This window comes from Coregonus lavaretus, assembly GCF_964263955.1.
Source record: "Coregonus lavaretus genome assembly, contig: HAP1_SCAFFOLD_3571, whole genome shotgun sequence".
NCBI classification, from domain to species: Eukaryota; Metazoa; Chordata; class Actinopteri; order Salmoniformes; family Salmonidae; genus Coregonus; species Coregonus lavaretus.
The window spans coordinates 1-25964 of NW_028156472.1; the positions used below are offsets into that span (position 1 = coordinate 1).

At 45.9% G+C, this 25964-nt stretch overlaps 1 pseudogene across 1 annotated transcript; it reads right to left on the reverse strand.

Moving 5' to 3' along the window:
• Window positions 1–6: 6 nt before the first annotated feature.
• LOC311126307 lies at window positions 7–24648 on the reverse strand (annotated as a pseudogene). Its single transcript, XR_014615178.1, has 3 exons — window positions 24023–24648; window positions 2043–2347; window positions 7–1778 (listed from the first exon to the last, which is right to left on the reverse strand). The product of XR_014615178.1 is annotated as an uncharacterized misc_RNA (transcript).
• Between the last annotated feature and the right edge of the window lie 1316 nt (window positions 24649–25964).

Here is a 25964-nt window from a genome sequence, read left to right on the forward strand (position 1 = left end):
CCGAGCTGGAGGAGTATGAGGACGAGGAGAAGGACAGGTGGCGACCTTGGACCGCACCCAAATTTGGGTCCTGACGACCACTCACTGCCCTGCCAACCCCTCTACTACCACCGCTCCCATTGGGCCTCCTGCCTCGGCCGTCCTCAAAGTGTCCACCAGGTGGCGTGTGTTTGTAGGAGCGGGGCAGTGAGTAGTAGGAGTAGACCATCTTGGGGGCCTGCTGAAGGGGATGGTGGTCTGCCTGAGGGAGTTGCTCGGGGGAGGGGGGCTGCTGTTGGCCGAGCGGGCGTTGATGGGGGACATGTTCATGTAGTCGCTGCCCGCCCGGCTGTCTGCGCTGCTGCTGCCCACCCAGGCCCCGCCTGCCAGGCCACCACGCTGGTCTGGAGAACAGCTGCTGTTGGGTGACATCATCATGTAGCCGTCTCCGGGAGGGGGCCGGATCTGTTGTGGCGGTGATATGCTGTTGTTGGGTGTCATGGCCATGTAGTCGTCCGCTGGCTTGGACTCGTCGGCAACAGAGGTGGAAAGCGAGTTGGTGAGGGAGACAGGGGGTTGGGTCACTCCTCCCGGTAGCATGGACATGTAGCCGTTATCCCGCACTATACCTCCACCTCTACCCAACGCTCCAGCCACGTCCAGGTACCCCCCTCCTCCCACCCCTCCACCGGGGCTTATCTCAGAGTCTCTCCGTGAAGAGGAGGTGGTGAAGGACTCCCTGCTAGTGCTGCGTGACATAATGGCGTAGTCGGCCGCGTCCTCGTCCTGCTCCTCCTCCCCCCTGCGGGGCCGTGGGACCAGGCGCTCCAGGGCCATGGGCGGCAGGGACGCCCGCTTGCTCAGCAGCCGCCTCTCGGCCTCACATTCCCGGCTGGAGGAGCGCCGCAGGACCCTCCTGGTCTGGGGCTGGTGGGAAGGGGCTGAGCTGGATGCACCAGCAGGCAGAGAGCCAGATGACGTGGCTCCACTACACTGGCCCATTAGGATGTAGTTAGCAGCCTCGTCATCCAGGGATTGACCATGGCCGCCCAGGCCGCCCGACCCGGCTGACCCTCCAGGCATGTTGGGGGAGGGGGCCAGAAGGGAGTGGGAGGATTGCTCCCCAGGGCTGGAGCCGTACTCGTCCGAGGAGCCATAGTCGCTGGGGGAGCCCGACACGGAAGCATTGTGGGAGGGGACGCGGCTGTATGCACCGCCCCCTGCTCCTCCACCACCTCTTCCGGTCGCACCAACCACTACCCCAAACTCTGAGCCGTGGCCAGAGCTGGAGGAGAGGCTGGGGGCCGGGGAGGGGGCTGGGCTGGAGATGGAGCGCATCAGGCCCAGGGGGTTGTTCTTGGCCAGGGTGGGGGCCGAGCAGGCCGATTTGGACTTGAGGATGGGCGTGGTGGAGTAGGACCCGTTGGTAGTAGGACTGGAACTCTGCCCTACCCCTCCACACACTCCACCCACTCTTCTTCACCCTTTACCCCCGTCACTGGCTGTGCGTGACCTGGGGAAGCTGTGGCGGGGAGTGGGCGATGCGTTGGCACTGTTGCCCCCAGTTCCAGCCCCTCCAGGCGGCTCAGTGCGGGGCCTGCGGGTGAAGCCCACCTGGCTGGGGGGCGGGTTGGGTGGTGGCGTCGCGAGGGGACGCTGATGGGGTTGGAGGCTGTAGCGCCCCCTCCTGGTCCGGAGTTGGACTGTGACTTGCTGCGCTGGCGGAACTCCTCGCTCAGGGCCTTCATGGCTTCCAGCAGGGTCTCATGCATGTTCTGGGCCACCACAGAGTCATCCACCTGCATGAGACAGAACAGTTATACTCTATGGGTTTACACCACATGTCGAGTCGGCCACATGTTCTAACCTCTAATCCATAACCTTAACCTTTAACCTAAACTTAACCTAACCCATAACAAATTCCCTACTGTCTCTTTTCCTTTAAGTTTAGCCAACATCAAATGGTCATGCATTAGGATGAATACACAGCTTGCCAATCAAAACACAGTAACCATTCAGAGCTGTAACCCCAGAGACTGGGCCTGTGTTACATCTCATCTCACCTGCATCCAGAACTCCCCGGGGCCCGTGACCGCGGAACGACCAACCTCCACGAAGAAGAAGTTCTCGGAGTGACCGCAGCGCCGCACATTCATCAGTTGCAGGACCACGGCGGCGGCGTCTGAGTTGAGCTTGACGAAGTTGACCGTCTTGTCGGTCAGGCACAGCCGGTAGACGCCCACCAGGTTCTTGGCCTGGCCCAGCCCCTTTGGCCACACCTTGACCTGCCACACCTCCTTGAAGGCGGGGCCTGGGGTGGGTACACCGTAGTCCCCTCCAAGACTGGTGTCGGTAGTAGCCGCCTTACCTGGAGAGGAGGACAGAAGGGAAGGATATGTGTGCATGCATGTGAGAGAGAGAGAGAGAGAGAGAGAGAGAGAGAGAGAGAGAGAGAGAGAGAGAGAGAGAGAGAGAGAGAGAGAGAGAGAGAGAGAGAGAGAGAGAGAGAGAGAGAGAGAGAGAGAGAGAGAGAGAGAGAGAGAGAGAGAGAGAGAGAGAGAGAGGAAGGAAGGAAGGAAGGAAGGAAGGAAGGAAGGAAGGAAGGAAGGAAGGAAGGAAGGAAGGAAGGAAGGAAGGAAGGAAGGAAGGAAGGAAGGAAGGAAGGAAGGAAGGAAAAGTGTTTGAGATAGGGAGAAAGAAAGAAATGGATCAAGAAAGAGAGAGATTGAGAGACAGGTGGGTGGATAGAGGGATGGAATAGAGGGATTAAAACAGGTGGGTGGATAGAGGGATGGAATAGAGGGATTAAAACAGGTGGGTGGATGGAGGGATGGAATAGAGGGATTAAAACAGGTGGGTGGATAGAGGGATGGAATAGAGGGATTAAAACAGGTGGGTGGATAGAGGGATGCAATAGAGGGATTAAAACAGGTGGGTGGATAGAGGGATGGTGGGTGGATAGAGGGATGGTGGGTGGATAGAGGGATGGAATAGAGGGATTAAAACAGGTGGGTGGATAGAGGGATGGTGGGTGGATAGAGGGATGGTGGGTGGATAGAGGGATGGTGGGTGGATAGAGGGATGGGAATAGAGGGATTAAAACAGGTGGGTGGATAGAGGGATGGAATAGAGGGATTAAAACAGGTGGGTGGATAGAGGGATGGTGGGTGGATAGAGGGATGGTGGGTGGATAGAGGGATGGAATAGAGGGATTAAAACAGGTGGGTGGATAGAGGGATGGAATAGAGGGATTAAAACAGGTGGGTGGATAGAGGGATGGAATAGAGGGATTAAAACAGGTGGGTGGATAGAGGGATGGAATAGAGGGATAAAAACAGGTGGGTGGATAGAGGGATGGAATAGAGGGATTAAAACAGGTGGGTGGATAGAGGGATGGAATAGAGGGATTAAAACAGGTGGGTGGATTGAGGGATGGAATAGAGGGATTAAAACAGGTGGGTGGATAGAGGGATGGAATAGAGGGATTAAAACAGGTGGGTGGATAGAGGGATGGAATAGAGGGATTAAAACAGGTGGGTGGATAGAGGGATGGAATAGAGGGATTAAAACAGGTGAGTGGATAGAGGGATGGAATAGAGGGATTAAAACAGGTGGGTGGATAGAGAGATGGGAAGAAAGAAAGAGAGGTTATTAATGTGGGACCTGTAGGAAGTTCACAAAGGAACAGAGGTAAATCCCTGAGGGTGTAAAGGACCAATATGACCGTCGTGCATCAGTTAGGAGGGAATGTGAGGTGAAAGCACCACTATTTACGTAGCCCACAAGAACAAGCTCGCAAGCTGTGCTGATATCTAGCTTTTTTGCCAATTCTGAACAATCCACTTTTCTCACGAGCATGCAGCGGCTTGCGAGTCCTGCTCTCCCTGCAGTTGCATGTTCCAACTCGGTGGCCACACACACGCACGTACGTACGTACGTATGTAAAATGTAAACTGTTGAGGATTCAGGCACTTCAAAAGGACAATGCCTACGAAAAAACAGGCTAAACTGTCGTGGAATTTGTTTTACTGACTTGCAATGCCTACGGGCGACTTCCTATAGATTAGAGCTGGGTGATATGGACAAAAATCCATATCGTGATAAATTGCCTGAATTGATGCGATAATGATAAATAGAACGATACGTTTATAACATTAATCTGCACCGTTTTTTTCTTATTATCCTTTAAACTACTACTACTACTAGTTTGATGGTTGTAGCCATCAATTGTCCCATTAACAATCACCCATATTAGCAAACTTATTTCATTTCAAACTTCTAATTTCTCTAGTATAGGCTACTTATTGTAATGAACGATATCAGCAAAATGCCTCCGATAAGTGATCGGTATGGTCGGTGTTGATAATATACCACCTATCCCACCCATCTCCGTGTCCCTTAGGCCGACTTCTTTCCATACTCTTGGTTGGGGTTCGCAGGTTTGAGACGTACTGAATACATTAGAACCCCATAGAAGAAGAGTTATTTTACTGTATAAAGTTCTATTACAGTAGACACTCATTTACAGGTCACTCACCGTATTGAGAGAAAAGACCACACCTTTCTAGAGACTGAGCTCACTTTGTCTAATAGGGAACAATTAAGTCCTCTGTTAATATCAGTGGTAGGTAAGGGGACCAGAACACCTGTTTAATAACTGCTTTCATAGATAAGAATGGGTGTTCAATGAATCCTTCATAAGCAACCGACCAACACTCACATCGAGACTAAGCCTAAATGCTTACATGTTTAAATGAATAGCTCTTACAGGCACTTTCTGTCAACTTCAGCCAAACAAAAGAAAGCCCTTACTTCTCCATAGCCTCCAACATTATCATACTGGAGTGTACATGTGTCATGTTTGTGTGCGTGTGCTCACGCACATACATGAAGTGGTATCAATTAGGTGCAGGGAAACATGTGTTCCTCTGTCTCTACCGTGCCTTCCGTTTAACCCAACAATCACAACCATATGTACAGTACCAGTTTGGACACACCTACTCATTCAAGGGTTTTTCTTTATTTTTACTATTTTCTACATTGTAGAATAATAGTGAAGACATCAAAACTATGAAATAACACATATGGAATCATGTAGTAACCAAAAAAGTGTTAAACAAATTAAAATATATTTTATATTTGAGATTCTTCAAATAGCCACCCTTTGCCTTGATGACAGCTTTGCACACTCTTGGCATTCTCTCAACCAGCTTCACCTGGAATGCTTTTCCAACAGTCTTGAAGGAGTTCCCACATATGCTGAGCACTTTTTGTCTGCTTTTCCTTCACTCTGCCTTCCGACTCATCCCAAACTATCTCAATTGGGTTGAGGTCGGGGGATTGTGGAGGCCAGGTCATCTGATGCAGCACTCCATCACTCTCCCTCTTGGTCAAATAGCCCTTACACAGCCTGGAGGTGTGTTGGGTCATTGTCCTGTAGAAAAACAAATGATAGTCCCACTAAGCCCAAACCAGATGGGATGGCGTATCGCTGCAGAATGCCGTGGTAGCCATGCTGGTTAAGTGTGCCTTGAATTCTAAATAAATCACAGACAGTGTCACCAGCAAAGCACACCCACACCATAACACCTCCTCCTCCATGCTTTACGGTGGGAACTACACATGCAGAGATCATCCGTTCACCCACACCGCGTCTCACAAAGACACAGATGTTGGAACCAAAAATCTCCAATTTGGACTCCAGACCAAAGGACAAATTTCCACCGGTCTGTCCATTGCTCGTGTTTCTTGGCCCAAGCAGGTCTCTTCTCCTTATTGGTGTCCTTTAGTAGTGGTTTCTTTGCAGCAATTCGACCATGAAGGCCTGATTCACACAGTCCCCTCTGAACAGTTGATGTTGAGATGTGTCTGTGACTTGAACTCTGTGAAGCATTTATTTGGGCTGCAATTTCTGAGGCTGGTAACATTAATGAACTTATCCTCTGCAGCAGAGGTAACTCTGGGTCTTCCATTCCTGTGGTGGTCCTCATGAGAACCAGTTTCATCATAGCGCTTGATGGTTTTTGCAACTGCACTTGATGAAACGTTCAAAGTTCTTGAAATGTTCCATATTGACTGACCTTCATGTCTTAAAGTAATGATGGACTGTCGTTTGTCTTTGCTTATTTGAGCTGTTCTTGACACAATATGGACTTGGTCTTTTACCAAATAGAACACAACTGTCACAGTCGTTGAGAGACGGGTCAGACCAAGGTGCAGCGTGGTATGCGTAAATGTTTATTAGAACAAATAAACACTTGACAAAAACAACAAAAGCAACGTAACGTGAAGCTCACTATGGCTACACACAAACAAGCCAAACCAGAGTCAAGATCCCACAACTAAGGTAGGCAACCAGGCTACCTAAGTATGATCCCCAATCAGAGACAACGAGCGACAGCTGCCTCTGATTGGGAATCACACCCGGCCAAACCTAGACATACACATACTAGATCTCCAACATAGAATATAATCACATAGACCTCAAACTGAAACTCAAACCCTGACCCAACCAACAAGAGTTCTCTAGGTCAGGGCGTGACAGTACCCCCCCCAAAGGTGCGGACTCCGGCCGCAAAACCTAAAATAACAGGGGAGGGTCCGGGTGGGCATTAGCCTCGGAGGCGGCTCCGGCTCAGGGCGTGACGACCTCTCCCTCTCTGCCTCCCCGTTGCACCCCTGGTCTGGTCTGGACCTCGGCGCGATGCTTCCCCTCTCCTTCCTCCCACGATGCACCAAGCCCTGTCTGGACCCTGGTGTGGGAGGCCCCGAACCTGGAGAGGGACTGACGTCTGGGCCTGGAGTGGAGCCGCTGACCAGAGCTGAACTGGATCCTGGTTGAGCGGACTGCCCTGGCTCCGGAGTGGAGCCGCTGACCAGAGCTGAACTGGACCCCGGTTGAGCGGACTGCCCTGGCTCCGGAGTGGAGCCGCTGACCGGAGCTGAACTGGACCCCGGTGGAGCGGACTACTCTGGCTCCGGAGTGGAGCCGCTGACCGGAGCTGGACTGTGCACCGGTGGAGCGGACAGCTCTGGCTACGGAGTGGAGCAGCTGACCGGAGCTGATCTGGACCCTGGTGGAGCGGACTGCTCTGGCTCTGGAGTGGAGCAAACTTCCGGACCCGTATCCATCCCCATCTCTGGAGCAGGACTAAACGCCATGCCCAGCCTGGGCACCGACGCAGAGGAAAATTCCAGCCCTGTAGTAGGACTGGTTGCCGGCCCCAGACTGGGCACCGACACGTTTAGGAGCTCCTGCTCCAAAACGGGGCTGTACGTCGTGCCCACCCTGGGCACCGACGCAGAGGTGGTTTCCAACCCTGTAGTTGGGCTGGTTGCCGGCCCCAGACTGGGCACCGACACACTAAAGTGCTCCCTGCAGGGGACCGTCGCTGGAGGTCGGGTGAGTTGTGTGGTTGGAGGAGGTGTAGAAACGCCACCTCTCTCCCCTCGCTCCAATGTACTCACCACACGCTCCATTGCGCTGCCGAGAGCCTGGATCCTGCTCGTCTGCCGTTGGATACGTTCCTCCAAAGATCCGGACGGACCGACTGTACCTGCTGACTCCATTTTAGGTGCGTGTTTCTGTCCTGGAACGGGCCGTGCCGGACTGGAAACACGCACCGCTGGCTTGGTGCGAGGAGCAGGCACGGGCCGTGCCGGACTGGGAACACGCACCACTGGCTTGGTGCGAGGAGCAGGCACGGGCCGTGCCGGACTGGGAACACGCACCACTGGCTTGGTGCGAGAAGCAGGCACGGGGCGTACCGGGCTGGGAACTGGCGTTGGAGATCCATGACTGTTCCAGTCCTTCTCTCTCCACCGCCAATCCCCCTCCAGTGAGGACTCCTCCAGGAGCCCCCACGAGTGAGGGAACATAAATTCATCGTCGTCGTCTTCCTCCGACAACTCTGTGTAAAACTGCTCCCATTCCTGCTCCCATGGTTGTAGGGACTCCACCTGGAACCCCCACGGGTGCAATGGTCGGGGCTCTTCTCTCTCGATCCCCGACCACCCCTTTAGCCCCCCCCAAAAAAAATATATTGGGGCTGCCTCTCGGGCTTCCTCTTCGGCCGGCACCGTTGATGTCGCTGTTGATCCTCTCCTACCCGGGCTTCTTCCTTCGCCCAGGGTCCTTCATTGCCTCCCGGTAACGGACGGCCTCCTCCTCAGTAATTTTCCCCCAACCGAGGAGGACATCTACCAAGGTTACCTCCCGTTGAGTCCCAGGCGTTTGCTCCTTCTGGGCACGCTGCTTGGTCCTTTTATGGTGGGATCTTCTGTCACGGTCGTTGAGAGACCGGTCAGATCAAGGTGCAGCGTGCTATGCATACATGTTTATTAGAACAAATAAACACTCAACAAAAACAACAAAAGCAACGTAACGTGAAGCTCACTATGGCTACACACAAACAAGCCAAACCAGAGTCAAGACCCCACAACTAAGGTAGGCAACCAGGCTACCTAAGTATGATCCCCAATCAGAGACAACGAGCGACAGCTGCCTCTGATCTAGACATACACATACTAGATCTCCAACATAGAATATAATCACATAGATCTCAAACTGAAACTCACACCCTGACCCAACCAACAAGAGTTCTCTAGGTTAGGGGGCGTGACAACAACTGAAGAAGGAAAGAAATTCCACAAAATAACTTTTAAGAAGGCACACCTGTTAATTGAAATACATTCCAGGTGACTACCTCATGAATCTGGTTGACAGAATGCCAAGAAGGTGCAAACCTGTCATCAAGGCAAAGGGTGGCTATTTGAAGAATCTCAAATATAAAATATATTTTGATTTGTTTAACACTTTTTTGGTTACTACATGATTTCATATGTGTTATTTCATAGTTTTGATGTCTTCACTATTATTCTACAATGTAGAAAATAGTAAAAATAAAGAAAAACCCTTGAATGAGTAGGTGTGTCCAAACTATTGACTGGTAGTGTGTGTACAATGTATGCACTCACTAACTGTAAGTCGCTCTGGATAAGAGCGTCTGCTAAATGACTAAAATGTAAAATGTACAAAAACCTCTGGCACAAATGCACAACAAAACAAAGACAGACTCAACCTCCGTTATAACTAACATTTCCACGCCTGCTTCCAAAACATTCAGTTGTGGTCGTGGAATGGGAAACCTGCATGTGTATGTTCTTCTGGCTTTCTTACCGCTAAATGGATGATGAACCATGACTTCAACGCACACCAGAATACCTGTTTGTGTTCTGTTGGAGGCTATGCCAGACAGAGGAGGCTGGTGGGAGGAGCTATAGGTGGACAGGCTCATTGTAATGGCTGGAATGGAATCAATGGTACCAAACACATCAAACAAATGGAAACGACGTGTTTGACTCCATTCCATTGATTCCATTCCAGCCATTACAATGAGCCCGTCTTCCTACAGCTCCTCCCACCAGCCTCCTCTGATGCCATAGGTTTAGACAGTAGACCAGTGGCTGTGTACGAGGCACGTTCCCTGCATTAGATGAGTCACTCTAGGCCAAGCATGACTATTTAATGGACCGCTGTCTGTGTGTGTGTGTGTGTGTGTGTTGTTGCCAGCTGCATTTAGATTTACTACCAGAAATATTTGTTTTGAAGATTTTGAGGCAGAGGGACTGAGATAGATGAGGGAATGCAGAAGGAAAACAAAAGATCCTTGAGAAAAATGAAGGCAGAAGTTAAAGAATGAATGAAAAAAATGTATGCACTCACTAACTGTAAGTCGCTCTGGATAAGAGCGTCTGCTAAATGACTAAAATGTAAATGTAAAATGAATGAAATAAGAGGAATGAAAATACGTAGACTTTCTGGAATGTACTGACTGACAACGAAAACCTGACTTGAAGGGTAATAATGGAAGTAAAAATAGATTCACCGTCCTTCCTTCACACTATTTCTCTCCTTTTCTTTCACTATCAACGCTACCTCACTATTTCCCTCCCTGTCACCATCTTACTATCCCACTCCACTGTCCTTCCTTCCCACACACGGCCTCAGATCCCTATGCCAAATACTGCTCAACCGTGTGTTTCTTTAATCCTAGAGAACTCCTCAGCTATCCGTGTTGCTTGTTATGAATACATCCTTAGAAATCAGCCATGTGTCGAGTTTCCCACTTCAACCCCCAACAGCCCGACAAGATCCTTCTTTGATCTCGGGTCTCGCAAGGCCACCGTTTTCCCTCCTACACCTGCTAATGATACGCACGCACGGACACACGTGCACACGCACCCACACACACCGTCTGCAGCAATCAGAGCAGCTTTAGACCTCACTAACTCAGTTAACGCATCAGTTGCACTTCGCATAGCCTTAAAGTGACCATAATATCCATCTAACCTACCCAACCCAGCATCATAACAACCTCTTTAAAACGTTACATAAGTAGGAGATGTACAGAAGTGTGTGAATTCTAGATGTGACTGGCTTTCCCCTATGGGAACTCTCCCTGGCAGAGTAGTATTAACAGCGCCAGCGGTGGAGAAGGAGCAGTGTTTTAGCTCACGCAATGCAAACCCAGTGGGGTGACTGGGCGGTCAAGTCCAGCACCCGGACGGACCACCAGGGTACATAACACTGCAAACGAGCTTAACCCTCACACACACACAGCGGTAATTTACGAAGCCCTCAGCAGCAGTCTTGATGATTCCTAAGAGTACAGGAGGGCGATGACAGAGTCAAAGTGACACTGTGCTCCTGGGCTACATGAAGCACCTCTCTGGGTGAACAGTAGACGGTTCCTGTTAGCATGACAACCGTAAGGCAACCTTATTGCAACATTCAGCTTCAGATGGCTTTTCCACATGGCTAGTCAGTGGCTACAGCCAACTGCAGGATGAGTAGAACACTTTCTCCTCTATTCATGTAGCCTATCGTTACTGTTTTCAACCTTATGACAACCTTACTGCAACATTCAGTTCAACATGTGATTAATGGCTGTAACCAACTGCCGTTTGTACAAACTCTGACACACTACTCTGTTCATACAAGATAAGTAATGTATTATAACCTAACTGCAACCTTATCACAACGTTGAGCTTCACGTGGGGCTACCACCAACTGAAGTCCAGAACACACACACTACGCACTGCTCTATTCATACATACTTTGTTTACTGTATCCTTCTCTCCCCCCTCAAGACAAGTATAAGCAGATAGACTAATATATCTTACGGTGTGATTATGCCTCGTTGGCTCCAAGGCACCACGGTTTTCTCCCTGCTTCCTCCTGATCCAGGTCAGTTTTTATTGGGGGCCATAACAGCGGTTTGTCCTTTGGCCATGAACCTGTGGGGCTGCTATCCGTGTATGTGTATGTATGTATATGTGTGTGTGTGTTTGCGTGTTAGCTGGCTGCTGGGATATTGACAAGCCCTTTCCATTAGCGACGAACGGAGTGTGACATAGTGATAGCTGTTATCACACACTGGCTAGGCGACCGGGTTCAATGTAGGTCAAGGGCAATTCCACGTTAACGGAATTAAAATGTATGCCAAACAAAAAACATTGATTTCAAAGTTTAACAAACAATACAACTCTGTTAACAATTTCACAGAACATTTCACAAAAACACATTTACTGGAAGAACTGTGCAAAGTTTGGTAACAGAGTTTCGGTAAAATCTCCCTCAGTTTTTTACATGTCCACATTTTCCAAAAACTATTAAATATCATCTCAGAATTTAGATTCAAAGATCTCTGCATAAAGAATGGGGTGTCAGCTATGACATGATACCTCGAGTTGGAAAAAATCTTACTGAACTACAGTAAGTGAAGTGGATTTACAACTGGTAACAGAATTGTGGTAACAGAATTTCATCATGGGTCCCTGATCTGTACTACACAGAAATTTAGAATTATAGATATGAATGTCATTGTCTTCATGGTGATGCATCCTAAATAGGTACACAAAGGTAGAAATATACAATATCCTCCTTTGCATATTTGGGTATTATTCTACACACTGGCTATTATTTTAATGAGCTCCGCCACCAAACAAGACCACCTTTGGTCTGAACCAATCATAGATGTCTATGTTTCAAAAGTTTGGACATCAAAGTAGAGCACAGTAGAGTACAGTACAGTACAGTACAGTATAGTTCAGTACAGTATAGTTCAGTACAGTATAGTAAAGTAGAGCATAGTTCAGTGCAGTACAGTTCAGTTCGGTGCAGTGCAGTTCAGTACAGTTCAGTACAGTTCACTACAATTCAGTGCAGTACAATTCAGTACAGTACAGTTCAGTACAGTACAGCATAGTTCAGTACAGTATAGTCAAGTATAGTTCAGTACAGTATAGTTCAGTACAGTTCAGTTCAGTACATTATAGGGAACTCAACTCATGGTCTACTGTGTACTGTAGTGAACTCTACTCCACTCTATTCTACTCTATTGTAAAGTCCAAGACTGTACTGTACTGAACTAAACTTGTCTTTTCTTTATTGTACTGAGCTATAATCGACGCTACTCTACTTTTCTGTAATGTGCTCTACTTTACTGTAATGTACTGTACTGTGCTGTCCAAACTTGTGAAACATAGACATTCATGATTTGTTCAGATTTGGTCTAGACCGGACCAAATCTGAACCAATCATGGATGTCTATGTTTGGTCCAAATGAAGGCTGGTCCAGAGGTCTGTGGATGCTGAAATCAAGGCTGGTCAGGACCGGACCAAAAAACTAAGTCTGTGGACATTGAAGGCCAGGGCGGAATGACCAATTTTCTACTTTCAATGTCCATCTAACGGTGTCGGTCGGTGGTCAGTGGGTGAGGATGCTGGAAAGTGGAAAGAGAGGGGGCTTATGGGTAGGCGTCAGTAAGAGCATGGAGAGGTGACATTAATTGGCGAGAAAGAGGGAGGGGTTGTCCAGACTCTCCACACTCTTGCTTTGACCACAAGACCACAGAACGAGTGTGGTTTGTGACTACTACAATTTCCCATTGTAGCCAATTCAATTGCAGAAATTCCAAATCAGTAATAGAATTTCGGAATAATCGGTAACAGAATTTCAACACTATAACTAATTGATAGGTCTACCTTTACTTGTTACTTCTGTGAACTTTCATTATCCTCCCTCTTCATGAGGGAGCGAAATTGGAAAAATCTTAAAGATATGTTGGTTTTTGGTAACTGAATTTCAAGGCATAAGGCAATGTTTCTTAAACGGATACTTTGGGATTTTGGCAATGGATTCAGTATGAAGGTAGTTTTGCAAGCCAATGCTAACTAGTGTTAGGGCGATGACTGGAAGTCTATGGTATCTACTAGCAAGCTAGCAGTTACCATAGCCTTCCAGTCATTGCACTAACACTAGTTAGCAATTGCGCTAATGCTAGTTAGCAACTTCCTTCAAACTGCACGCAGAGACATACAATTTGTATCTATGAGTTCATCTGACTCTGGGGAAGTAGATAAAGGGCTTCATTTCCAAAATCCTGAAGTGTCCCTTTAAAGGAAAAAATATATATCCTATACTAAATATAAGTGTTGATATTAGTTGGCAGAAGTCTTTAGTTCTACATTATTGTGTTTCGATGTATTTCTAATACCTTTTAAGACTTTTTCTGCTAGATGTTTTTTAAGACCTGTTTTCCATTGTCACGCCCTGACTCAGGGGACGCTTATATGTTGAGTCAGGGTGTGTGTATTCCTTGTTGTGTTAGTTCTTGTTGTAGAATCTAGTATGTCTATTTCTATGTTGGCCGGTGTGGTTCCCAATCAGAGGCAGCTGTCGCTCGTTGTCTCTGATTGGGGACCATACTTAGGCAGCCTATTGGCACTAGTGGGTTGTGGGATCTTGTTCCGTGTTTGGTATGTTGTTTGTGTACCTTGGACTTCACGTTTCGTTTCTTGTTTCGTCGTTGTGTTTATAAGTCTAATAAACATGTATGCATATCACGCTGCGCCTTGGTCCGTCCCATTCATCAACGATCGTGACATCCATCTGTTTGACAAGAAGTCAAAGACGTTGCTTATTCCAATTTCTAAAAAATATAAACTCACTGAACACTAGAGCTGGCATGGAAATATCCTTTTCCCACTAGGCCTTGTTTCATGCTGCTGACCCCAGTGCCCTAGCATGCCACAACGCTCTAAAATACGTCACCAAAGAAGCCAACGAGCTGGACATCTGAGGCCTAAAGTCCCTTTATTTACCATCTCGCCTGCTCGGCTATCCCCCCCCTCGCCTCTCACCATCACCCTGAGCTACCAGTGTGGAGAGACACAGGACAGCTGTGTCCAGTGTGTGTGTGTGTATGTGTGTGTGTGTGTGTGTGTACTGTATGTGTGTTAATAAAATCGTGGGTCGACTCCAAAAAGGATCTCCCTTGCTGCCAATTGTCCCCGTCTGTCTCCTCTACTCCCCCACCTCTCCTTCCCTCACTCTCTCGCTTTCTCACTCTCTCATTATCTATCCCCCTCTCTCCTGGCCCCCGGAGAGAGAAACACAACATGTACACAACACCACCACCTCCCTAAGGCTCATTTCACACATATGGTATGTGTTATGAAGACACACACACGCACACAATTATCAGCGAGGCATCCAGCTTTGTCATCACTAAACCAAAGCACCACATGAAAGTGAGCGTGAAGGTTAGCTAGCGTATTGGTCGGTCTTCCCCAGATTGTCTTCACAACAAACTCGTCAACCTGGCAGCCATCATTAAATACCGCCACGTCAAGGCTTTTGTGTGGTCACAAAACCACTGACGGAGGAGGAGGACACACCAGGTTAAAGAAAGGTTAAAGAAAAAGAAAAAACAAATACCAGAAGAGGTTGTCTATTCTCATTTTCCTATCCTTCATCACGTAGCCAAAAGTACAAGATAAACCAAAGTAATATAGCGTTGGAGGACTACAAAGGGAATTTACTGGAACCTGTCCAGTTTTCTTGATGTGAGTGCAGCTGCAGAAGTCAAATTCATTCACCATTGAGATGAACCCATTGACCTGGTCCTGCACCACAGTGGGTGAGCTGGTGGTTAGCCTATATAATGTACTATCAACTAGCAGATCAATATCACCATAAAAGGTTTCTATACATGCATAAACCTCCTCTGCTCCAAGCTGCATCGCTGTGATCGATTGTGTTCCTCTCTCAGCCTTTCCTTCATGTCAATCAAATTGTGGGCCACTTACCGACTATCCTTGAGATATATTGCACTTGTTGCACAAATAACACACATATGAAGCACATATAGGGGCTTTAAATTGATCTCTCTCAAGCCTATATGTCGAGCCAAGCCTTCCTATATGTCGAGCCAAGCCTTCGGGCTGACCTTTTACAGTAACTGACTGTTGAGAGTGAGAGTGAACATGGATCTATTGCGCAACAGGGGCTCTACACACCCAGCAAAAGACAGGCTAGCCCTACATGTTGAATGAAATTACATGGTGTTAATGGGTGTAAACTATTTTCTGCATAGGAAACGACCCTGTGGCCCTGTGGCTGGGGCTAACGGGAGAAGGAGGAGGGAGGATCCTGCACCCGGCTGGATGGCTTCTGATCCAGCTCACAGTGCTTACTCAGTCTGCATCCCAAATGCTATTTCCTATGTAGTCAAAAGTAGTACACTAAATAGGGTGCCATTTGGGACATAGCCCCTGGGTCTTAGCGGCCAAAATAGCTCTAGGCTAAGCTATCTCCGGTGGCTATTCACACCCACCGACCTGTTGTCCCTGTCAGGCAGCGCTGTGTCAGGCCGACTCGGAGACAATAATTACGGTCTAATTAGGGAGATGAGCAGCAGTTTAACTGGGTTTAGCGTTTAATCGCCTCCCCAGCCAAGGCGGACACCAGTGAGATCCAGATCACACCGCCTGCCTGGATGACTGGGAGACTGACTGACAAGGGCTGTGTATAAATACTACACTACAGCCATGCCTTGAGACAAGTGTATCCTCATGGGTGAAGCGGTGTCTTGGCTTGCACTAATATAGAGTCAGAGTATCAGACAACAGTCATGTCTGTTATATGAAGTGAAAAGGGAACACTGACCGTAGATCAGAGCTGATATGGGGTTAGTGGATCAAACACCAGTTAATATGACTGTGGTTTACGTGAGGCCAAAAGGAACAACTCACTGTAGATCAGAGCTTAGTAGCTGTTCATCATCGAGACAGACCTGGAAGGGCTTTTGTTCTGGGTCGTGGCTTGCTGGTTAAGTTTGACACTAAAGTTTAATGAGCAGTTTACCTCCTAGTGTGTGTGTGTGTGTTTGTGTGTGTGTGTGTGTGTGTGTGTGTGTGTGTGTGTGTGTGTGTGCGCGCAGTGCCCCTGCCTGCCGCCTGGCTTAACAGTGCTGTTTATCTCATCTCTCATCTCCAGTTCACACTGCTCCGTTGTTTACTAGGGTCAACAACCGTTCTTGAGGTGGCTTGTGAGCCAGAGGACTTTATTTGCCTGGCAAACGATGATGCCCCACACTTCTAATACCCTACTTCAACCTTGATACAGTCCAGTGAATATAAATAATTCAGTAAATAAGCTTCTCTTACAGCTTGATACTGTATTTAATGGCCAAATGGCTTCCTTGGACCCAGCTGAACAAATAAAGATCTCAATATCTCTCTCGGTCTCTGCATGGCAGCTGGACTGTATTTGTGAAAGTTACGGGTTGGCAGAGGGAGGTAGATTACCTGTGAGATATTAAGATGAAGGCAGTCCCTGGTTGCTCCAGGTGAGTTTCCCAGAACGCAGCACGGAGAGAGTCTGAGACTGTGGCAGTTATTGAAAGTGGGCTACGGGTGCACAGACTAACTACTGTGCTGTCTGTTGGGCTTTTCCGTGTGTGTGTGGGCTCCTCATGGGTACCGGAAATCCCCCAAAGTCCCCACAAGGAGAGTAAAACAAGGAAAATTCTCCCTCGTGGGACAAAGGCTATTTTAAGTTTAGGGGTAAGGTTTAGGGTTACAATTAGGGTTAGGGTTTAGGGTTAGGGGTTAAGGTTAGGGTTAAGGTTAGGGTTAAGGAAAATAGGATTTTGAATGGAAATTAATTTTACGTCCCCACAAAGATAGTGAAACATTTGCCGTGTGTGTGTGTGTGTGTGTGTGTGTGTGTGTGTGTGTGTGTGTGTGGAGAGAGAGAATGCATTTCTCTCCCTTTGTAGCCCCTGTTCCCACATACATTGCCAATAATAATGTAGTACTGTAATGTAATCCTGTAGCTACCTCTCAATGTGTCAGCTTTGGCTCAAAACCTCAGTTCAAGCCATAGCATGTCACAAAGCACTCCTCCACACCTATAGGATCAAGAAGACTGCCATGACTTGAAAGTGGCAGCGGCACAGTATTTGCGCGACTGAAAAGGTATCTGGGTGGGTGTGAATCCCAACTGAACAAGTGGGGGTTCACGTTACCCCCATAAACTTTCAGCTTCCTGGATGGAAACCCTGAAGACTATATGGTCACTGACACAGAGACTCCGGCCCATTTTCCCAATAGCCTCATTTCAAATGGGAGGAGCTTGTTGTCGACTCTTTCAAGCTCTGTATAACATACATTACAGGCACACCCTTTTACTGTATATATAGGTTGGAATTCCAAGGATTGTGTGTGAGTGGGTGTGAACACAAGTTGGCCTCATTCACCTCAAAAATAATTTAGTCAAACGTCTGCATGAAAGACATGGAACATTTTGGAACCATATGCAATATGAGCTGTACAGGTGTAGATTGATGTAGCTGGCTCGCTCTGGGGTTGACTGAAAAATGTCTAAACTTCAGACCAGTCAGAGAAAAGAGATTTACACTTATAACACAACACTAAACAAACAGGAAGAGAGGGTGAAAGCGTTCTGAGCAATGTCGAGTTACGCTGTCATTCAATAACACCACAATGCAGAGAATTCAGTGACACAATTGACACAATATATGCCAAAAGACAGATGTCAAAATGTTTGACCAGACAAAGAGTCGACAGGGTCATTTATTTGATTAGCTCTGCCGACTGTTTATTGGCTGACAACTAGAGAGAGAGAGAAACACCCCCTCTCCTCCCTCTCTTCTCCTCCCTCCCTGCTCCCTGCCTCCCTAATCTGGCAACCACATCCCATACCCACTCTAAGGTCTCTGAGGGTGCTCCCCTATTGCAGTTTATTTCTGTCTCTTCCATGCATAGTGCTGTGTGTGGGGGATAAACTTTTTGTTCTGTTACAAAGTGGGGTTAATTGTATTTTTTGTCAACGATCTACACAAAATACTCTGTAATGTCAAAGTGGAAGAAAAATTCTAACATTTGGAAAGAAAATATTAAAAATAAAACACTGACATATCTTGATTAGATAAGTATTTAACCTCTTGAGTCAACAACTCCAGTGTAGATTTGGCCTTGTGTTTAAGGTTATTGTCCTGCTGAAAGGTGGATTCATCTCCCAGTGTCTGGTGGAAAGCACACTGAACCAGGTTTTCCTCTAGGATTTTGCTTGTGCTTAGCTCCATTCTGTGTATTTTTTATCCTGAAAAACTCCCTGGTCCTTAATGATTACAAGCATACCCATAACATTATGCAGCCACCACTATGCTTGAAAATGTGGAGAGTGGTACTAAGTAATGTGTTGTATTGGATTTGCCCCAAACATAACATTTTGTACTCAGGACAAAATGTTAATTGCTTTGCCATACATGTCCTCATCTTCTGAGTCAAAATCCTTCTCATCTTCTGGATTCTTAACCTCTTCAACTTTCTCATCATTCTGAGGAGTACAGTTTCCAGGCAACTTTTAATTTCCCTTTCTCTTCCTCCTTCTTTGCAGGGTCCTTCTACCAGGTGTTGGTTCTATGTTAACCACAGGTTCTATGCGCACTTTCTGCCCCAGTGGTAGCAGGTGATTTCAATGAAGAATCTTAATGGGTCCATCTCCAATTTCAGGCTTCAAAAGAAACACAGGTAAGTTTGACTTCTGAACTTCCACCACATATGGCGTAGAGGCCCATCGATCTGACAACTTATGTTTTCCTTTCAGTCCTAGATTCCGTATGAGGACTCTGTCTCCAGGCATGAGTTGCGTGTAGCGAATCTTCTTATCATATCGCTGTTTGTTTTCTTGGTTTTGCTTTCCAGCAGTGCTCTCAGCAAGTTTGTAAGTAGCGTGTAACTGTTTCTTCATATCAGATACATACTTGAGGTAAGTTCTCTGAAGAGCTATAACTCGAGACTCCAAAACAGATATCAACGGGCAATCTAGCTTCACGTCCAAACATCAAAAAATATGGTAAATAGCCAGTCACTTCATTCCGACTACAGTTATACGAGTGCACTAGATGCCCAACATACTGACTCCATTTGTTCTTTCGTTTAGGATCAAGAGTTCCAAGCATGTTCAACAAAGTTCAGTTGAATCTCTCGGGTTGCGGATCTCCCTGAGGATGATATTGTGTTGTCCTTGACTTCTCCACTCCAAGCATATTCAGTAGCTCATGGATGAGTGGACTTTCAAAATCTCTACCTTGATCACTATGCATCCTCTTGGGCAGACCATAATGGATGAAGTACCTCTCCCACAATACTTTGCTTTCTGATCCTTCGTAGGAAAAGCTTGAGCGTATCTCGTGTAATGATCCGTAATGACCAGAACATTCTCTGTGTTACTGGAGTCAGGCTCAATGGACAGGAAATCCATACACACAAGGTCCATAGGTAAATCACTTTGCATATGACCAAGCGGAGCAACTATCTTTGGAATTGTTTTCCTCTGTACACAGCGAGCACAGGACTTACAGTACTCTTCTACTTCCATCTTCATGCGTGGCCAGTAGAACTGGTCTCTTACAAGTCCATACGTCTTGTCAAATCCTAAATGACCTGAGTCATCATGCAGTGATGTGAGAACCATAGTTCTGAACTTCTCTGGAAGAAGTAACTGAGCATGACGAGTCTTGTTTGGCGGATGTGTGATCCTGTACATAACACCATCTTCCATCTTTAGCTTCTCCCACTCTCTCAGGAGCAAAGAGATGAGGGGATGTTTGGTCTTGGTCACCCTGGTGATATCATGTTTATTAAGAGCAACCCACATCTCTCCTAAGCAAGGGTCTTCTTGTTGTGATGCAGAAAGTTCCATAGTGCTCAATCTGGGCATGTTAGACGTCAGCATGCTCAGGTTACAGTATGCTTGAGGCACAGCATGCATAGAGGCTCCCAACTGATCAATCACTCTACTATGAGACGATCCAGGAGTTATTCTAACAACATTAGACATCTGGCACATGGCTCTAACACCGGATGCAGGAATGTCTCTCCAATCTTGTTCCACTGCATATTGCTGATGAGGGCGGCGAGATAAAGCATCGGCATCTATGTTCTGCCTGCCGGGCCTGTACTTGAGACTAAAGTCATAGGGAGACAACGCAGCCAGCCAACGATGACCAGTGGCATACAGTTTTGCGGACGTGAGGACATATGTCAATGGGTTGTTGTCTGTATTGTTTCCTTTAGTCGTTTTCCTTCACCAACCCCACTAACATCTCTCCTCTCTCTTCTTTCAACCTTTCCCTCTCTGTTCTTTCCCAGCAACCAGTCCACTCTCCCATTGGCCACAACTTAACAAGTTACCTCATTGGTCAAAACTTTAACAAGATACGTGGGAAATTTTAACTTAAAAGTAAACCAACCTATTCACTTGTACATTTTTGAAACATTGCTTCAAAATAAATGCATTAACGACATTACAAATTAGGAGCAATTCGATCACCTTTTAAATTTAATACCAATTAATTATAACAAATCAACTCTATACTGGGTTGTAGCAAGGGTATTACAGTTAGTATTGTGGAGTAACTACAATGTTGTTGATCCATCCTCAGTTTTCTCCTATCACAGCCATTAAACTCTGTAACTGTTTTTATGTCACCATTGGCCTCATGGTGAAATCCCTTAGTGGTTTCTTCCTCTCCGGCAACTGAGTTTGGAAGAACGCCTGTATCTTTGTAGTGACTGGGTGTATTGATATACCATCCAAAGTGTAATTAATAACTTCACCATGCTCAAAGGGATATTCAATGTCTGCTTTTTTTTATCCATCTACCAATAGGTGCCCTTCTTTGTGAGGCATTGGAAAACCTCCCTGGTCTTTGTGGTTGAATCTGTGTTTGAAATTCACTGCTTGATTGAGTGACCTTACAGATAATTGTATAATGTGGTGTACAGAGATGAGGTACATATTCATGTTAAACACTATTATTGCACACAGAGTGAGTCCATGCAATTTATTATGTGACTTGTTAAGCACATTTTTACTCCTGAACTTATTCAGGCTTGCCATAACAAAGGGATTGAATACTTATTGACTCAAGACATTTCAGCTTTTCATTTTGTATTAATTTGGAAAAAATTCTAAAATCATAATTCCACTTTAACATTATGGGGTGTTGTGTGTAGGCCAGTGACGAAAAATCTAAATGTAATCCATTTTAAATTCAGGGTGTAACACAACAAAATTTGGAAAAAGTCAAGGGGTATGAATACTTTCTGAAGGCACTGTTTGTAACCTCTTGCATAATAACATTTGAACAGCAGGTAGCCTAGCGTTTAAGAGCGTTGGCCAGTAACCAAAAGGTTGCTGGTTCAAATCCCTGAGCCAACTAGGTGAAAAATCTGTCGCTGTGCCCTTGAGCAAGGCACGTAACCCAAATTGCTCTGGATAAGATCATCTGCTAAAATGTAAATGTAAACATATGCATAACATATTCTTGCTGTTTTTTGTGCCCAGTTGGTTACAGTTAGGACTGGAGTACGGAAGACTGATCCTAGATGTGTACGTAGGGCCAACTACAGCCTGAGAGAGCCTGGACCCCTTTGCACAGGTAATAGGCGTAAGACATTAGTTAAAGTAACTGTCCAGTGAAAATCTCATTTTAAAAGTTCATATTCTGTTAACTCATACCCAAGTAATGTTGTTGACGTATACCTAAATAATGTTGTCCTCCTCTAGTATTTGTAGCCAAAGCATAAATTGGAGGGGAAAAAAACACTTCAAAAACCCCACCTCAAACTTGTATCTCCAACAGACCGTTTAAAAAAATGCTTGCTATTTTCTAATAGAGTAGGATATCATACTCCTGAGGGGGGATGAGCTGGCCAATCAGCGGTCTAGAGTAGGATGAGCTAGCCAATCAGCGGTCTACTCGCATTAATAATTTGAATGACTGGTATATGCCCACACCATTCTGTTGTTGGGGTACGCACACCCTTCTAACACAGAAATTCTGCTTTTTAACATACTTAATAAAATACAATTTGGAAGGAAAACTACTTCACTCATATTGTAAGTAATTATAGGCCATATTTAATAGAAATCTGGAAACACTGGACAGTTACTTTAAGGCACAGGTTAACCAAGTCAAAAGAGGTCCAATTCTATTTGAACCTCTTGATCATTGTTACCTGTGGAGAATGTTTAGGACATGTGGTACATCGACACAGTAAGAGGCTTCCGCTTTTCTCTCTCGTTTGTTGCAGCGGCACCACATTTTTTCCTTAATTCTTCCCTCATTGTAATCAGCTCTTTTACATAACGTAGGCCAGCAGGTCAGCTGTAAGTACCTTGAACCCAAACCTTAGTTTGCCAAGATTGCATCATGTGTCCTCCCCATCCCAGTCACTGGTCTATAAGCTTTATTTTCCATGATGAGACTGCAGAACAAACTGCTGATTGCAGCCACAGTCAGCCACTGACTTGATAGTTTTGTTTGCACAAAAGGTTTGCTCAACTGGTGATATCAGGAAGGATTTGAAAGTGTGTATACATTGAAAATCGATGCTTTTTGTTACTGTATGTGCATAATTGCAAATATTAATACATAATACAAAAAAACTCTGAATGGAAGATGAGTATGCCTATTGATAGTTGTGCACAGGTATCCAACAATATGGATCTTGTATAAACATGTTAATACTGTTGGTGTTGCGTGTTTCCTCTACTGTGATGTCTTGTCTGGGCGAATATTGTCATGTCAGCAGAAAATAAAAACCTACATTTACATTTTAGTCATTTAGCAGACGCTCTTATCCAGAGTGACTTACAGTAGGGAGTGCATACATTTTCATACTTTTTTCGTACATACTAGGTAATCAGAGAATCAGGCTCATAACATACATCTGGATGCGTTTGAGCAATGGCCTGGGTTGACTTGGAAAAGAAGAAGCAGTGTAGCTCAGTTGGTAGAGCATGGCGCTTGCAACGCCAGGGTTGTGGGTTCGTTTCCCACGGGGGGCCAGTATGAAAATGTATGCACTCACTAACTGTAAGTCGCTCTGGATAAGAGTGTCTGCTAAATTACTAAAATGAGGACGTTTGGCTGTAGAACACTGGCTCCAATATAGCCTCCTCTTGATTCAGGCAACGTTTTATTGAAACTACTTGTTTTTCCCTTTTCTAAACCCTGTACAAACCACAAGCTTTTGGTCCATATGTGAACTTTTGGAGCAAGTAGACTATCTGTGGTGGTGAGAAAAGTATGATAACGTTCTCAGGGTGTTGGCAAGGATAAGCACACACGGCAACTTGGAACATAAGATTTGCAGTTTCTGGGGGACCTTGGCAAAATATAATTATTATGCAAAGAAGTATGCACTGTAATTTGAAATAATATTTCAATTATGGTCCATAGGCAGCAATTCACATTAAGTACAGTAACCAACCACACATTGTAATATGGATATATTTTGACATCACTTTTCTTTAAAATGCAAAGATCATGCCTCAAACTATTTTGCTAAAATCGTGCACCGACATTTTTAAAACAGCGCTGGTAGTGAGCAGTGTGACAACCCTCGTTGCTGACAAGCAATGTTAAGTTACTCCCGTTATGCACATTTCTGGATGTCCTAAAAAATTGCCTAATAACAATAACTATATTTTAAACGAGCACGTTTCGTTTTTGTAAGCTGCATTTCAGCAATTGCTGCAATGGGCTACATTGCCACGTTCAGATGTAATACTATGTCCACTTCGCTAACGATAGGCAGCCACATAGAGGTCGGGTTGCAGTCAGAGCTCGTTGTAGTTTGCTTGCTATGCTTACTTACTTTTGCATTGCAGCTCCACCATGGCCTGATACCATTCGTCCTGGTCCGCCTCGTTTTCTGCCGCGATTGCAAAACTCTCCGCCCTAGTGTACAGCACTATCATGTGCTTGTTCTTCGCATCAGCCCGCTTATTGATGTTGAAACACGTCTCCAGAACCAGGACTTTCTTGGGGACGGGTGTCTTTCCGCGGAATTTCTTCTCGCTCTCGTAGTATTCGAGCCGGGCCGGGCCCCTCTCCGAGGCCGTCCGGAGGACGAAGTATCGCCGGTGCATGGATTTCTGCTTGCGGAGATAGCCGCTCTTTCGAACGTCCTCGTAGCTTTGCGGCTCGGGTAGTTGGCTCTCCATTGCGCTCGAGTTATCTTGTTTTTCTCAACTAGAACCTAAACTTCTCTTTTCAATAACAGCAAAAATACTCTCGCAAGTTAACTACTGTAGAGGGTAATTCAAACATCCTTCAGTCCAGTTCCCCTCCCTCCCTTTAACACATGTATGCAAGGGAGAGAGGTCCTCTGGTCCAGTTTAGTCTTTTAAAAGATTTGCTAAATATTCCCTTTCCTTTCTCGTTGCAATAACTACCTTCTTCAAATCAGCAGTCTCTCCTTTAGTTTTCTGCACACACACACAGACGAGCACATTCGGCAACTGAGCGAAAGCGCCTGCTACTACTATGTGGTAGTGTTGGGTCGTTCACGAACGAACGGCTCTTTTTGAACGGCTCTTTTCGGTGAATGTTGGGAACCAAATTGCATCTCGTGAAAGAGCCGTCATTTGGCTCCCTGATTTGCATACTACTACTACTGCTTTTTGAGTTTCAAACAACGATTATCTGCAAATAATTTACAAAATCATTATCTGAATATGGAGGATTTCTTAATGCAGAAACAATCAATAGTGGGGAGAGCAAGTCATTCTGGACCAGTCTCATTTTTGCAGTGCGTTAAAAAAATCTTCATTTTTTTGCAAGCGATCCAACAATTTGGCTAGATAAAAATGTAGTTGAAAGTGCATATCACGATCTTACTCTTTTGGCTTTGCATTAGAGATTAGCAACAAAAAAATCATGGTTATAGGTCGATTTTCCAGCATTTTCAATGAAAAGCCGTTTGGGAGCCAAATAATGCGGCTCTTTTAGATGAACGGAGCCAAATGAAGCAGCTCACCGAAAAGACCCGGAATGCACATCGCTACTATTTAACTAGTGGGCAGGGTGCTTTAATCCACTTACTGTAGTAGCAGCGTGCTGACTACTTCGCTTTAACTGCTGTCCCCTCCGCTCTTGTCCCCTCGCTTTGGCGTGGAGCTACTAAGAAAAGCTGTCAGTCAACACTTGTCCATAGTGAGTGAGTTAAGGTGGAGAGAGAGGCAGAGTATACAGATAGAGAGGGGGAGGGAGGGAGAGACAGAGAGAGAGAGAGAGAGAGAGAGAGAGAGAGAGAGAGAGCGAGCGAGCGAGAGCGAGCGAAAGAGAGAGCGAGAGAGCATTGAGTTTGGGTGCGAACTGGAATCGAATTCATATACTGTTTGGTTCTTATAAGAATGCCTATGCCTGTGTTCTTCAGCCAATATTGTGGAATTTGCTAAGTTATTTTGAAGATCACATCATGTGCTGCACGGTTGAATGATTGGGACATTTTATTGCAAGAAATGCAACACTCAAGACTCAACAGAAATGCAACCCTCATCAAATTGAATCCCGATTATGGAACCCCTGAGCACCTTTGGCTTGATTTAACTTTTCAGTTTAATCCTGTTACAGCTGTTGGTGCAATCGATATAACTGTAATGGGAACATTTTACATTATGTGTATAGGCATAATTACATGATTCAATAAGGTCATGTGAATGTATTATTTATGAAGATTGTTTATTGTACGATTTTAATTACACATAGTTAGTAATTATAACTAGCAGCCTAGCGATTCATCTTTATTTTCATTA